This window comes from Eriocheir sinensis, chromosome 43 (genome assembly GCF_024679095.1).
Source record: "Eriocheir sinensis breed Jianghai 21 chromosome 43, ASM2467909v1, whole genome shotgun sequence".
Taxonomy (NCBI): domain Eukaryota; kingdom Metazoa; phylum Arthropoda; class Malacostraca; order Decapoda; family Varunidae; genus Eriocheir; species Eriocheir sinensis.
Genome location: NC_066551.1, coordinates 8,808,698 through 8,823,705, shown reverse-complemented (window position 1 = coordinate 8,823,705; position 15,008 = coordinate 8,808,698). Strand labels below are relative to the sequence as shown.

At 42.1% G+C, this 15,008-nt stretch overlaps 1 protein-coding gene across 1 annotated transcript in view; it reads left to right on the top strand.

The window, feature by feature from the left end:
• The window catches only part of LOC127010442 (nuclear hormone receptor FTZ-F1 beta-like), a 215,708-nt gene that overhangs the window by 26,900 nt on the left and 173,800 nt on the right, over positions 1–15,008 (top strand). Inside the window, exon 3 of the mRNA XM_050884612.1 lies at positions 5,615–5,716. The gene's annotated coding sequence lies outside the window, so the exon portion shown is untranslated. The remainder of the gene's footprint in view (positions 1–5,614; positions 5,717–15,008) is intronic.

The following is a 15,008-nucleotide window of genomic DNA, read 5'->3' as shown; positions in this document are numbered from 1 at the left end:
AATCGTTCTCGTAATTCTCAGATGTTTTGATGTCTCCCTCCCTTAAAAATGCCCTTCCTCTCTTCCTCCATTCCTCCCTACAGCCTCTCCCTCCCTCCCTGTCTCTCCTCTCCCTTTCTTCCTCCCTCCTTGATTCGTCCCCTTTCCTCTACACTTACTTAGAAGAAAAGTAGATGTAATGTTCCCCTCCCTTCAAAATGCCCTTCCTCTCTTCCTCCATTCCTCCCTACATCCTCTCCCTCCCTTCCTCCCTTTCTCTCTTCCTCCCTTCTTTTATTCTTTCCCTTCCTCCACACTTACTTAGAAGGAGAGGGGGAGAAAAAAAAAAGTTGCTAACGGAGATGTGTAAGTAACGACGCTATTCAAGGAAGGAGAAAAAGAACAATATGAGGGAGAGAGAGAGAGAGAGAGAGAGAGAGAGAGAGAGAGAGAGAGAGAGAGAGAGAGAGAGAGAGAGAGAGAGAGAGTCACCATTACTACCGCGGTCCTTGGTATGTGTGACGGGCCGGAATGTTGGATGTTCACAGAATACGGTGCCTGGCGGAATGGCTAATGAGGAAGGAAGCTTGACCCCGTACATCTGCGGGACACTTGTTCGATCCCAGGTGTACCCTCTTGCTGCGCTGAGTCCTTTGCTTGTGGTTGCTACTCTTGCTTTTGTTCATTGTCCTATTTTTTTTTTTTTTGTATCTATTTTTTGTATTTTTTTTCTGTAGGTTTTTATCTTACCTTTCTTCTCTGTATTATCAATCGTTTTTTTCTACTTCTGTTTTTATCCGTTGCTTTCTTCTTTTTCCTTCTTTGGCTCGTTTTCGTTGCCTCTCTTATTTTTTTGTATTTCTTCTTTTTCTACGTTTTCATCATACCTTTCTTCCCTTTTATATGTTATTAATATTTTTTTTCTCTCTCCTTCTGTTTTCATCCTTTGCTTTCTTCCTTTTCCTTTTTTGTCTCGTTTTTGTTGCCTATCGTATTTTCTGTATTTCTTCTTTTTCTACGTTTTCATCTTACCTTTCTTCTCCGTTCTATGTTATTGATCTTTTTATTTTCTTTCTACTTCTGTTTTTATCCTTTGCTTTCTTCCTTTTCCTTCCTTGTTTCATTTTTGTTGCCTATCGTATTTTCTGTATTTCTTCTTTTTCAACGTTTTCATCTTACCTTTCTCCTCCGTTCTATGTTATTAATAATTTTTTCTTCTTTCTACTTCTGTTTTTATCCTTTGCTTTCTTCCTTTTCCTTTTTTGTCTCGTTTTCATTGCCTATCTTATTTTCTGTATTTCTTCTTTTTCTACGTTTTCATATTACGTTTCTTCTCCTTTCTATATTATCAATCATTTTTTTCTTCTTTTAACTCCACCTTTCACGTTCTTTCTTTTCCTCTCTCTTCCACTTACACCTGCACTTCTTCCTCCTTCACTGATCCTCCTCTTTCTCCTCCTCCTCCTCTTCTTCATCTTCTTAATCCTTCTGCGCTTCTCATTTTCCTCCCCATTCTCATTTTCATACTTCTCATTTTCCTCCTCATTCTCATTTTCATACTTCTCATTTTCCTCCCCATTCTCATTTTCATACTTCTCATTTTCCTCCTCATTCTCATTTTCATACTTCTCATTTTCCTCCCCATTCTCATTTTCATACTTCTCATTTTTCTCCCCATTCTCATTTCCTTCTCATTTTCCTCCCCATTCTCATTTTCATACTTCTCATTTTCCTCCCCATTCTCATTTTCATACTTCTCATTTTCCTCCCCATTCTCATTTTCATACTTCTCATTTTCCTCCCCATTCTCATTTTCATACTTCTCATTTTCCTCCCCATTCTCATTTTCATACTTCTCATTTTCACACTTCTCATTTTCCTCCCCATTCTCATTTTCATACTTCTCATTTTCATCCCTCGTATTTGCTCCTCTATTCGTCATCCTCTGCCTTCTGTATACACCTATGGCTGCTGTATTTTATTTTTATACGTCAAACGAGGTATTGCAAAGGATAACAGATACAGAAAAAGCTCACATGCCGCTCTGCTCGTCAAAAGCGAAAAATATATAATTCCGATTCAAAATTCAAAATCCCCTAAAGATTTGTTGTTATTTTCGTTGTTCTGTTGCTGTTTTCTTTCTTTTGATTGTGATAATTGAGTGAAAAAGTGAACAGTTGTATACGGTATAGGAAATTGTATTGTGTTCTATAAGACGTTTCTTTGCATGTATTGTGAGAAGGCTTTATCATTGTTGTTGCCATTATTATTATTATTATTATTATTATTATTATTATTATTATTATTATTATTATTATTATTATTATTATTATTATTATTATTATTATTCGCTGGTATTGTTTCCATGACTGCTTATGTATTACGTGTGTGTGTGTGTGTGTGTGTGTGTGTGTGTGTGTGTGTGTGTGTGTGTGTGTGTGTGTGGTTCCTCTGTATGCCTGTCTGTTTGTTAATCCATCTGTTTTTATCCGCACGTCTTTATCCGTCAATCAATGTCAAACTGTGTATCTGTGGGACATGCGTACACACACACACACACACACACACACACACACACAAGGTGGGTATGTCAGTCAGATGGAAGTAAAAACCTGAATCTGCCTTGTCAGTGCCCCTTTCTTCCCCCCTCCCCTCTCTCTCTCTCTCTCTCTCTCTCTCTCTCTCTCTCTCTCTCTCTCTCTCTCTCTCTCTCTCTCTCTCTCTCTCTCTCTCTCTCTCTCTCTCTCTCTCTCTCTCTCTCTCTCTCATTACGGGACTCGACGCATATTAAAGGACATCATTTGCATAATCAAACGCGATGACTTTCACGACTAAGAAAAATATATCGGAAACGTGTTATCGGAGCTTAGGAATGTGTGTGTGTGTGTGTGTGTGTGTGTGTGTGTGTGTGTGTGTGTGTGTGTGTGTGTGTGTGTTTAAAGAGGGACCAGCTTGTGTGTGGTTTGTATTACGGAAGTTTATTTTACAACTCTGATGAGGTTTATTGTGTTTAGAGGTATGGTTAGAGAGAGAGAGAGAGAGAGAGAATATATGAATGGAAGTGTAGAGAGGTAGAGAGAAGGAATGAAGGAGTGTTGCGATTGAGGGAGAGAGACAAAAGGGGAGAGATAGTGATATTATGGAGAGGAGGAGAATTGTTTAGTGGAGAAGTAGACAAGCAGTTTGGTCGGAGGAGGGAAGATGAAAAAGAGCATTGGTGAAAAATACCTGAAAAAGTGCATGAAAAAATAAGAATTGTTGAGGATAAATAAAGTGATAGAGAAAAATGTGGTAGATATATCAAGAATGTCTCAGATAGTTACATAGATGAACAGATATATAGAAAGAGGGCTTTGTTGATTGAGAAGAATGGACTGATCGATGAGAGTAAAACAGTATTGAAAGACGTGAAAATGAATTTGGTTTGAAATACACAAGAATACAATGTAAAAAGAACACCAGTACCTGTCGTGGAGGGGCGGGGTGGAAGGAGGGAGGAGGAGGAAGGAAGGCGAGGCGAGGTGGAAGAAGGGAGCAGGAAGGAGAGGAGTGAGGTAGGTAAGAGTGGAGTGGCTGACTCGGAGGTGTGGAGGCAGGTGTGAGGGAGAGAGAGAGGTTAATAGTGAAATAGGTGAGTGGGTAGTCAGGTGTAGAGGAAAGAGAGAGAGAGAGAGAGAGAGAGAGAGATAGGGAGGCAGGGTTAATAGTGAAAGAGGTAGGTAGGTAGTCAGGTGTAGAGGAAAGAGAGAGAAAAGGTAGAGGTGAGAGAGAGGTGGGAGGTTGGGGGGGGTAGCCTGTGGCGGAGGAAGGGAGTGGCTGTGGCCGGTATTATGGAGGAGGAGGAGGAGGCGGAGAAGGAGGAGGGGGAGGAGGAGGAGGTGGGAGAAGAGAGAGGTGATAGGTGGAGGAGCTGGCAGTGGTAGGTATGAGAGAGAGAGAGAGGCATCCATTCACTATTATGCCCGTTCATAATTCTCTCTCTCTCTCTCTCTCTCTCTCTCTCTCTCTCTCTCTCTCTCTCTCTCTCTCTCTCTCTCTCTCTCTCTCTCTCACACACACACACACACACACACACACACACACACACACACACACACACACACACACACACACACTCACACACACACACACACACACTCACACACACACACACACACACACACACACACACACACACACACACACACACACACACACACACACACACACACACACATCACAGGTTGTTTGTTCGTCTCCCGCGTCTGCTTGTATTTTTGTTTAACCCATTCATAGCGTCGTGTCGGGTTCAGTCACGTAACCTCTCTCATATTGATTCTCTCTCTCTCTCTCTCTCTCTCTCTCTCTCTCTCTCTCTCTCTCTCTCTCTCTCTCTCTCTCTCTCTCTCTCTCTCTCTCTCTCTCTCTCTCTCTCTCTCTCTCTCTCTCTCTCTCTCTCTCTCCCACGTATTCCTCGAAGCTTATATTGACGTCACTGGCTCTCTTTTTATAGCCCCCTGTATGCTGTTTCCTTTCTTCCCCCCTGTCTCTCTCTCTCTCTCTCTCTCTCTCTCTCTCTCTCTCTCTCTCTCTCTCTCTCTCTCTCTCTCTCTCTCTCTCTCTCTCTCTCTCAGTGTTATTGTTGTTGGTGGTGATATTTATTCTGACTAGTAGTAGTAGTAGTAGTAGTAGTAGTAGCAGCAGCAGTAGTAGTAGTAGTAGTAGTCAATAGTAGTAGTAGTAGTGGCATCAGTAATAGAAGCAGCTGTAGTTGTAGCATCAGTAGAAGTATTTGCAGTACACACAAGTTGCAGCCTGGAGACAGTACAGACACACAACAACACGTAGACACTCTCAGCATGTCTCGTGTGTGGGGCCGCGATGCTGGTTGGGGCTGGGAAATTCCTCCTCCTCTTCCTCCTCCTCCGTTCTTCCCTCGCCCCAGGTAGCACTGCCCCCGTGTTCGCTGGGCCGCAGGACGCTGGTCAAGGGTGGGTTGGGGACAGGAAGGGATGGAGGCGGAGGGAATTTCTTTTTACCTTGTGCTGTGATGTGTGTGTTCTCTACCTAGAGTTCTGTTGGTGATCCTGTTTTTTTTTTTTTATTTTTTTTTTTTATTACCTGACGCGTTGTTTCTCTACCTGCTGTTTTGATTGTTTTCTTCTGTCTTGTGTGCTAGTGTGTTCTCTTTTTTACTGTTTTGCTTGGTGCTCTGAAACGTTTTTATATTTCTTTCAGTTTTTTTTTTTTTTTACCGTTTCCTGTTGTTTTTAAATTTTTCTTCATTGTAGTTTTATCCTGCATTTTTCTTATGTTTCTTCCTTGTTTTTCACTTGTTGTGGCCACCGTTGCTGTTCTCGTCCTAGTTGTTGTTCCTGCTGCTGGTGCTATTGTTGTTGTTGTTGTTGATAATGGTGGTGGTGGTGGTGAAAGCGTTGGTATTAGTAAGGATTGTGTTGAAGGTGGTGGGTGTTGTATTATTATTATTATTATTATTATTATTATTATTATTATTATTATTATTATTATTATTATTATTATTATTATTATTGTTATTATTATTATTATTATTATTATTATTATTATTATTATTATTATTTTTATTATTACTTTTATTGTTAGTTATTAATATTATCATTGTTTCTATCTTTCCCAGGTAAGGTGCCCCCCATTAATTGTATGGTGACTGACGTCCCATCACATCCTGGTTCAAGGTCTCATGGAAAGCTGAGGTGGTTGGCTTTCTTGGTTTTAAACGGTATGTTTGTTTCAAGTTTTCCTCTCTTATTTTCACCTTTGGTCTTGCTCTCTCCTTACTTCCTCTTGCCTAGTTGATCACCGCGCGTCAAAGGTAATTTTACGCAGGTGTGACGGCCGCGAACCATCCTACATTAACTAAGTGGTTGTGGTCCTCTCCAACTCTCCACCCGAAATTGATACCTCTTTTGGCCTCTCCTGTTTTCATTTGTCGGGACAGCGTCTTAGCGGACTTTTTTGTTGCTGTTTCTTGTCTTTTTTTTTTTTTTTTTTACAACAAAGGAGACAGCTCAAGGGCACAAAAAAGGAAACAATAATAAAAAAAAAGCCCGCTACTCGCTGCTCCTAAAAAAAAAAGGGGAATCAAAAGAGGTGGCCGAAAGAGAAGTCAATTTCGGGAGGAGAGGTGTCCTGATACCCTCCTCTTACCCTTGAGCTGCCTTCCTTGCTGCAAAAAAAATGAAGGAAATCGAATTCATGTATACAATAACGAGCCGTAAAGCTTAGGCAACGGATTAAGATGAAGGAAAGATTTTTTTTTAACTTTTCAGCAGCTGGGAAATGTTGACATATCAGCGAACTTTTCCTTTTATTATTTTTCTTTTGGTTCTTTTCCGTTCAGTACACTCAGCACTTCAATATCCATCTTAGGGATGAAATAGAATGAGTAGGATTGTTCTATTGTGAAGTGTGTGTGTGTGTGTGTGTGTGTGTGTGTGTGTGTGTGTGTGTGTGTGTTAATGTGCCATAAAACGAGGAGGCGGAGAGGTGATGTAAGCAGATTTATGCCTTTATTCCCATCCCCCGAAGACCTGTAGGAATGAAATAACGGACGTGACGTGACGCAATAGTAAACAGTCGATTCAAAACGTTATAGATTATTTATGTCTCCCAGCGCTTATTTTCCTCCGCCTCCTCCGCCTCCGCTGCCTGCTCACATAACTACACTCCACATCCAGCACGTGACGAGGCGGACACGCGACTCGCGCTCTCTCCTCCCGCGCGAGGTCACGGCCGCGTGGGAGGTCAGGTCGCGAGTTCATTCCCTCAAGGTGCTGCTGCTGATGCTCCTGTTTTCTCTCTCTCTCTCTCTCTCTCTCTCTCTCTCTCTCTCTCTCTCTCTCTCTCTCTCTCTCTCTCTCTCTCTCTCTCTCTCTCTCTCTCTCTCTCTCTCTCTCTCTCTCTCTCTCTCTCTCTCTCTCTCTCTCTCTGTGTGTGTGTGTGTGTGTGTGTGTGTGTGTATTTCACCACGGCCTTATCACGAGTCGGACTCGCTTTCGCCAGCAGGTACTCTCCCAACATGAGCAAATGTATGCTCATTATCGTCGATTTCTGGGTACCGCCAGGACCTCACACACCACACACCCCATCCCCCTTGCTCAAGGGGGGGCAGTAACCACTCCTACTCAATGGAAAGAATCCGGCCTGAGCAGGCCTCGAACCGCCGCCTGTTTGGCCGTAAAGCCTTGCAGCACGGCGCTCTTGCCGATTGAGCCACCGGTGTGTGTGTGTGTGTGTGTGTGTGTGTGTGTGTGTGTGTGTGTGTGTGTGCGCATGTGCTTGCACGTGTGCCTGCTCCCACATGCTTGTGCGTGCGTGTGGGTGTACGTGCACGTGCGCGTGCGCGCCAGCAGATGAGCGAGCAACCATGAGAGAGAGAGAGAGAGAGAGAGAGAGAGAGAATTGCTTCCTCTGAGTTTGGAGGAAGGAGAGAGGGAGGAGATGGTGAGGGAGGGAGGAAGTAGAGGGAGGGTGGGAGGCAGGACGTCCTTGCATGGCCTTCCTCTGCCTCTCTTGCACCCTGCCTCCTCTTCCTCCTCCTCCTTCTCTTCCTCCTCCCCCTCTCCCTCCGGATTTCTTAATGTCAGGTATTCCACACAAGTTTCCTGTTTAGAAGTTCCACGGAAATGCACATGAACTGCCACCTGGAGAATTAATTAGGAACTCTCTCTCTCTCTCTCTCTCTCTCTCTCTCTCTCTCTCTCTCTCTCTCTCTCTCTCTCTCTCTCTCTCTCTCTCTCTCTCTCTCTCTCTCTCTCTCTCTCTCTAACTGTGTAATATCCCCACCCTCCTCTCCCCCTCTCCGTTATGAAGGACGAGGGACGAGAGAGAGAGTTGGGGAGGAAGGATAATAGGCCAAAGGGGGGGTCTATAGAGGTGGAGGGGAGGCATAATGGGAGAGGTGGGGAGAGGGAGGAACGTCGTCGGAGTGAAGTGGGGAACCTCACACACTTGGAGGCCCTCTAGCGGCGACCCTGAGACACACACACACACACACACACACACACACACACACACACACACCATATCAAGCTTGTATGTGTACATAAAAATATAAACGTACATACTTTCAACGCAAATTTACTCCTACACACACACACACACACACACACACACACACACACACACGTGGGCGAAATCACACTTGCAAAACACCTCCATCACGTATACACAAGTCCATGTAAAGACGTATACTCACACACACACACACACACACACACACACACACACACACATACACACACACACACACACACACACACACACACACACACACACACACACACACACACACACACACACGAAAATGATAGACATACAGTGCCTGCGTGCGCGTGTGTATGTGTGTTTGTTACAAAATAGAAACATGAATGTCAGATAAATTTTGGATGGAAGATGAAGATCACCGTTTAGAGAGAGAGAGAGAGCAGCATAGGGCAGGTGGCATAAAGGTGACCAGCTGGACAAAAACTAACCAGACGTCTTAGCCAGCTGTCGTCACAAGGTCACGCCAACTCCCTCCCCCCCTTCTCTCTCTCTCTCTCTCTCTCTCTCTCTCTCTCTCTCTCTCTCTCTCTCTCTCTCTCTCTCTCTCTCTCTCTCTCTCTCTTTGAGTAGAACGGAAGAAAGTTATTGTTGGAAAAAGACGGAGTAGAGAAATTGAGAGTTAATCTTCAAATCCACCTGTTATTCCCCTCCTCTTTTTTCTCTCCTTTTCCTCCTTCTCGTCCTCGGCCTCCTCTTCCTCAGCAATACGCAGTGCAGTTTGGGTCCTCTAAATCCAAGGACACCGAATTATTGAAGTGATTGTAGCGGCGCCCTCTGAAAAGAATGTCATCGACGAGGGTACAGGCTTGTGGAGAACGACTTGAATGACTCATCTTCTATATATACGTTGGACGAGGGGGGGATTGATGCAAGTTTGTAAGTGCCTTCAAACATCTAAAAAGCCTGAGTTTCAAAATATCCTTAAAACTGAAAATAAGGTAACGAATTCAAGTGAGGCGATTTAGTTTAAACATTGTCTGGAGTATTTCTATCAAACTGAGTCATCCGCCACTGGAACAACCTTCTTGCAGTAGTTAATGAGAAAGCGATCAACTCTTTAAGATAGCATGAACCGTTACTTTTTGCGTCAGGAGCGAACTGAACGGACGGAAGGCGAACGATTTAGTCTGGCCTGAAGAATAAATCACATCACTAAAGCAGGCAGCCTAGTTATAAGCCTACTGATTTTCTGTTGCCTGTTCTTCAATGCTTTCGTGTATTCTCCTCTTCCTCTTTCTTCTTTAATCCTCCTCCTCCTCGTCCTTCTCCTCATCCTCTTCGTCCTTCTCATCCTCTTCGTCCTTCTCCTCATCCCTCCTCGTCCTTCTCCTCATCCTCTTCGTCCTTCTCATCCTCTTCGTCCTTCTCCTCATCCTCTTATTCCTCCTCCTCCTCCTCCTCCTCCTCCTCCCCCGTAATGTCCTTGCCATGAAGGCCACTGCATGAAAAAATGGTCGTGAAGGTACGCACCCACTGCCACCTGTGTGTGTGTATGTGTGTGTGTGTGTGTGTGTGTGTGTGTGTGTGTGTGTCGCTTCGCAAAATTTATTCAGTCACTTTATATCTTTGTCTATTTATCTGTCTGTCTAATTCTCTCTCTCTCTCTCTCTCTCTCTCTCTCTCTCTCTCTCTCTCTCTCTCTCTCTCTCTCTCTCTCTCTCTCTCTCTCTCTCTCTCTCTCTCTCTCTCTCTCTCTCCTCCCCCCACCCCGTGTGTTACCGTACTTAATGTTTTGTTTCTCTATTTTTTCTCCTTTATATAACAATCTAGTTTTCTCAAGAGGGGATTTTTTTTCTTTTTTAGGTATAGGTTGGCACACTGTCATTTTAGACGTTCTTTTTTTTCCTGAAAGGTGAGGGTTTTCTGCTCCCGTTATTTGTGGTGTGGTATATACTGTTCCTATCTTTTTGTTGTGTTAGTAGATAGGTGAGTACTGAGGTGATTATATAACAGGACTTGGATATAGTTTAGACCCCGACAGCTTCCGAAAATGATTAGCGACCCGTTTTCTTTTGGTTTTCCGATCTTCATCTGTTTTCTTCCTTTATTTCTTGTTTATTCCTCGTCTTTCGATGTTCCTCTTTTCATCTGTTTTCTTCCCTTATTTCTTGTTTATTCTTTGTTTTTCGGTGTTCCTCTCCTCATCTGTTTTCTTCCTTTATTTCTTGTTTATTTCTTGTCTTTCGTTGTTCCCCTTTTCATCTGTTTTCTTCCTTTATTTCTTGTTTATTCTTTGTCTTTCGATGTTCCTCTCTTCATCTGTTTTCTTCCTTTATTTCTTGTTTATTCTTTGTCTTTCGGTGTTCCGCTCTTCATCTGTTTTCTTCCTTTATTTCTTGTTTATTCTTTGTCTTTCGATGTTCCTCTCTTCATCTGTTTTCTTCCTTTATTTCTTGTTTATTCTTTGTCTTTCGATGTTCCTCTCTTCATCTGTTTTCTTCCTTTATTTCTTGTTTATTCTTTGTCTTTCGATGTTCCGCTCTTCATCTGTTTTCTTCCTTTATTTCTTGTTTATTTCTTGTCTTTCGATGTTCCGCTCTTCATCTGTTTTCTTCCTTTATTTCTTGTTTATTTCTTGTCTTTCGATGTTCCGCTCTTCATCTGTTTTCTTCCTTTATTTCTTGTTTATTCTTTGTCTTTCGGTGTTCCGCTCTTCATCTGTTTTCTTCCTTTATTTCTTGTTTATTCTTTGTCTTTCGATGTTCCGCTCTTCATCTGTTTTCTTCCTTTATTTCTTGTTTATTTCTTGTCTTTCGATGTTCCGCTCTTCATCTGTTTTCTTCCTTTATTTCTTGTTTATTCTTTGTCTTTCGATGTTCCGCTCTTCATCTGTTTTCTTCTTTTACTTTTTTGCTTATTCTTTGTCTTTCGATGTTCCGCTCTTCATCTGTTTTCTTCCTTTATTTCTTGTTTATTCCTTGTCTTTCGTTGTTCCTCTTTTCATCTGTTTTCTTCCTTTATTTCTTGTTTATTCCTTGTCTTTCGGTGTTCCGCTCTTCATCTGTTTTCTTCCTTTATTTCTTGTTTATTCTTTTCCTTCATAATCCTTTAGCTATTGTTGTTTTCTAGTTATTGTTCTTCGTCCTTTTCCCACTCTCATTTTCATTTCCACTCCCTTATCTCGATCATACAGTGCTGTTTTATTCTTTTTCATTTTATTTCATCCTTTAACATCATCATCATCGTCTTGCTCTTGTTGTTCTTGTTTCCTTAGCTTTATTCTTATTTTTTTATTATTATCATCCTTTTGTATTTTTCTTGTTATTGTTTTCTTCCTCTAATGTAATTTCCACTCTATTCTGTTTTCTTTTTCCTTTTCTTTTTTATTATCATCATCCTCTTGCTCTTGTTGTTTTAATGTTATTTTTCTTCCTCTGTTGTCAATTCCACTATTCTGTTTTCTTTTTCCTCTTCTTTTTTTTTATCATCATCCTCTTGCTCTTGTTGCTCTAATGTTATTTTTCTTCCTCTGTTGTCAATTCCACTATTCTGTTTTCTTTTTCCTCTTCTTTTTTTTATCATCATCCTCTTGCTCTTGTTGCTCTAATGTTATTTTTCTTCCTCTGTTGTCATTTCCACTCTATTCTGTTTTCTTTTCCTTTTTTTTATTATCATCATCCTCTTACTCTTGTTGTTCTAATGTTATTGTTCTTCCTCTGTTGTCATTTCCACTCCCTCATCTCGATTATGTAGTACAGTTTTGGTCTCCTAGAACAAAGATCAACAAAATAGAATATAATCACTGACATCTTTGCAGAGAAGGAGGGCAAATTATTCACGGATGGAGAAACTGACCATGAAAGAATTGACGAGCGTTTAAGTTTTGCATTCCCTAGATCGGCGAAGGATGCGAGGAGACTTGATTGAAGTTTATAAATAGATGTGGGGCACTAATATGGGTGATGCTAATAAGGTTCTGTCAATAAGAGAGCACTGTAGGACATGTAGGAATGGCTTTGACGTATTGTAGGGCACGTAGGAATGGCTTTGATGTATTGTAGGACACGTAGGAATGGCTTTGACGTATATACATTCAGATTCACCGGATTGGTTTGCTGTAGCGTGGTGCCAATACGATAAATAACATACAGAAAGGTTTGATCAGTTCATGAATATGTACGTATGTTTATGTGTTTGTATGGGAGAATGTACAAGAAAAGGAATGTATACAAGAGCTGCCCAGTGTAGACCGACTGACCCCTTGCTGACTCCTAATGTTCTTACTATTTTTTATTTTTAACTCCACCACATTCACCACCACCACCACCAACAACAACAACGACAACAACAAAAAAAATACCATCACTACCAACACCAACTCCTTTTCCTTTTTTCTTACTTACTTACTCTTTTTTTTTACCACCACCACCATCAACAACAACAACAACAACAACAACAAAAACAAAACTACCACCACTACCAACACCAATTCCTTTTCCTTCTCACCTAAATCAACATCGCCACCATCACCGCCAGCAACAAAACCGCCACCACCACCACCACCACCAACAACAACAACAACAACAACAACAACAACAACACCCCCACCACCACCACCACCACCACCACCATCACCACCACCACCACCACCAACAACAACAACAACAACAAAAACAACAACAACGACACTACCACCATCATCACCAGCACCACCAACAACAACTTCTTTTCCCTCTCACACAATAGAAACCACACAAGACGTTATTCTACGGCAAAATGTCACATCTCTGTTTACTGACCAGCTATTGGGGGGTGAGGGAGGAGGTGGGGTGGGGGGGGGGAGTGACACGTGGCTGCTGCTCTGGGGACGAACTATAGGACACTTGGGACACTTGTGGGACCTGGACACGTGTGGGGACGGTGCTCTTTTGTGTGAGGCGGGAGTGTTTCTTAGGAGTCCCGTGGGAGCGATAGTGGGGGGTGGAGGACAAAGAGGAGGAGGAGGAGGAGGTGGGTTTTAGGGATCATCCAGAGTACCTTTGAGGGATAATAATTAGTCCTTTTCGTTTATCTGTTCAGTGTTTGTGTAGTCACTGTTGTTGTTTGTTTATAGTAGGAGCGATTCTGGGCGGGGAAGACAAGGAGGAGGAGGAGGAGGTGGGTTTAAGCCTTTATGGGATCATCCAGAATAGCTTTGAGGGATGATAATGAGTCCTTTCCGTTTGTCTGTTTATTGTTTGTGAGGTCATTATTGTTCAGGGATTTTTCTTGTTGTTTATTGTTCGGTGTTTAGTGAGTGTTAATGTTTCTTTATTATTGTTTATTGGATTAATGTAGTTTCCTTTTATCCGTCTGGTTTTTTTTTCTTTTCTTTTTTTCGTTCTTTCTTGCTTCCATCCTTTCCTTGTCATCAATCCTGTATCATTCCGTATTTGCTGTCTGACTTTCATTCCTTTATTTTTTTTTTTTTTTTTTTTTTTTTAACAGTCTTTGTATCACACTTTTCTTCCTTCCTTTATTTCTGATTTTGTTTATTTATTCATGTTATTTTTTTTCTACCAATATATATCACATTACGTAGCTTTTTTTCCTATGTATTTCTCCACATTTTTCTTTTTTTATTATTTATTTACCTTTTTTATATATTTTTTTATTCTATCATTAGTTTATATCTATCTAGCGGAATGTATATATTTATCTCTATATATCTGTTTATCTATCTATCCATCTATTTAGCTATTCATTCAATATATTCTGTTAATTACTTCGCTGTTAATAATGTCAGACGTAATTATCCTTTGTCGGTGTCCCGGATGTAGCAGTTAGGTCAGGTTACGTGATGAGGATGAAGGAATGAATGAATGCCATGTGTGCGCGCGTGTGTGTGTGTGTGTGTGTGTGTGTGTGTGTGTGTGTGTGTGTGTGTGTGTTTAGTTTGTCCTCAGTATTCTTTGTATTTTTGTCTTCGTCCTCCACTCGTCCTCCTCCTCCTCCTCCTCCTCCTCCATTCCCCTTCCATTACACCACCTCACTGCTTCCTCTCCCCCCACCCCCCTCTCTCCCTTCCTTCCTTCACCCCCCAACTTCCTTTTCCCCTCCCTCATTCCCTCCTCCCCTTCGCCTCTTTCCCTTCCCCACCTTCCTCTTCCTCTTTTGCTCCACAACTAACCTAACGGGAAATGGTTTTGCTTTTCATTGTTGATTTGACCTGACATAAAACATACATTATTGTTGTTGTTGTTGTTGTTGTTGGTGGTGGTGGTGGTGGACTGCTTGTTGCTGGGTCTTTGTTTTTGCCTTTTATCATCATCATCATCATCATCATCATCATCATTGTTTTATTCAACGGGTAATTGAAATACAGCTAAAATGAAAACGGATGGATATTTAATAGCCGACTGAGTTGATGAATGAAAGGATTGACAGAAAGAAAATTAGTAAAAAAATGAGAAAATAAACATTGAAGTAAGTACCAAGTAAGTCATTGCCAAGTAAAACAACAACAACAATATAAAACTAATAATAATGTAATTAGAATATATAAACAAAAACTCGAAAAAATACGAGAGCTGAGTCACTTTTTCCAGCAAGTATGACAGAGGAGGAGGAGGAGAGGGGGGGAGAAGGTTATTCACGTGGGAGGGGGTGGAGGAAGGTTATTCACGTGGGAGGGGGTGGTGGTGAGAGAAGAAGGAAGGAAGGAAGGGAAGAGAGTGAAGAGAGGGAGGAAGGGAGGGAGAGGAGAGGTAACGAAGGGAGAAGGTATAGTGAAGGGAGCGAAGTGGAGGGAGGATGGAGGGGGAGGAGGAGGGGAGGTAAAAAGGCTTGGTGAAGGTAAGCGGACGGTCGGGGGAGGAGGAGGAAGGTAGAGAATGGCGGGGAGGGGAGGGGAGGGGAGAGGGAGGGGAGCAGTGACCGACAGTTCATTACACTATCCGCCGCCAGATGGCCAGCAGACCGCGACGTTAGAAGATATCGCATGACGTCACACCTAAGCTCCTCCTCCTCCCCTTCCTCCTCCTCCT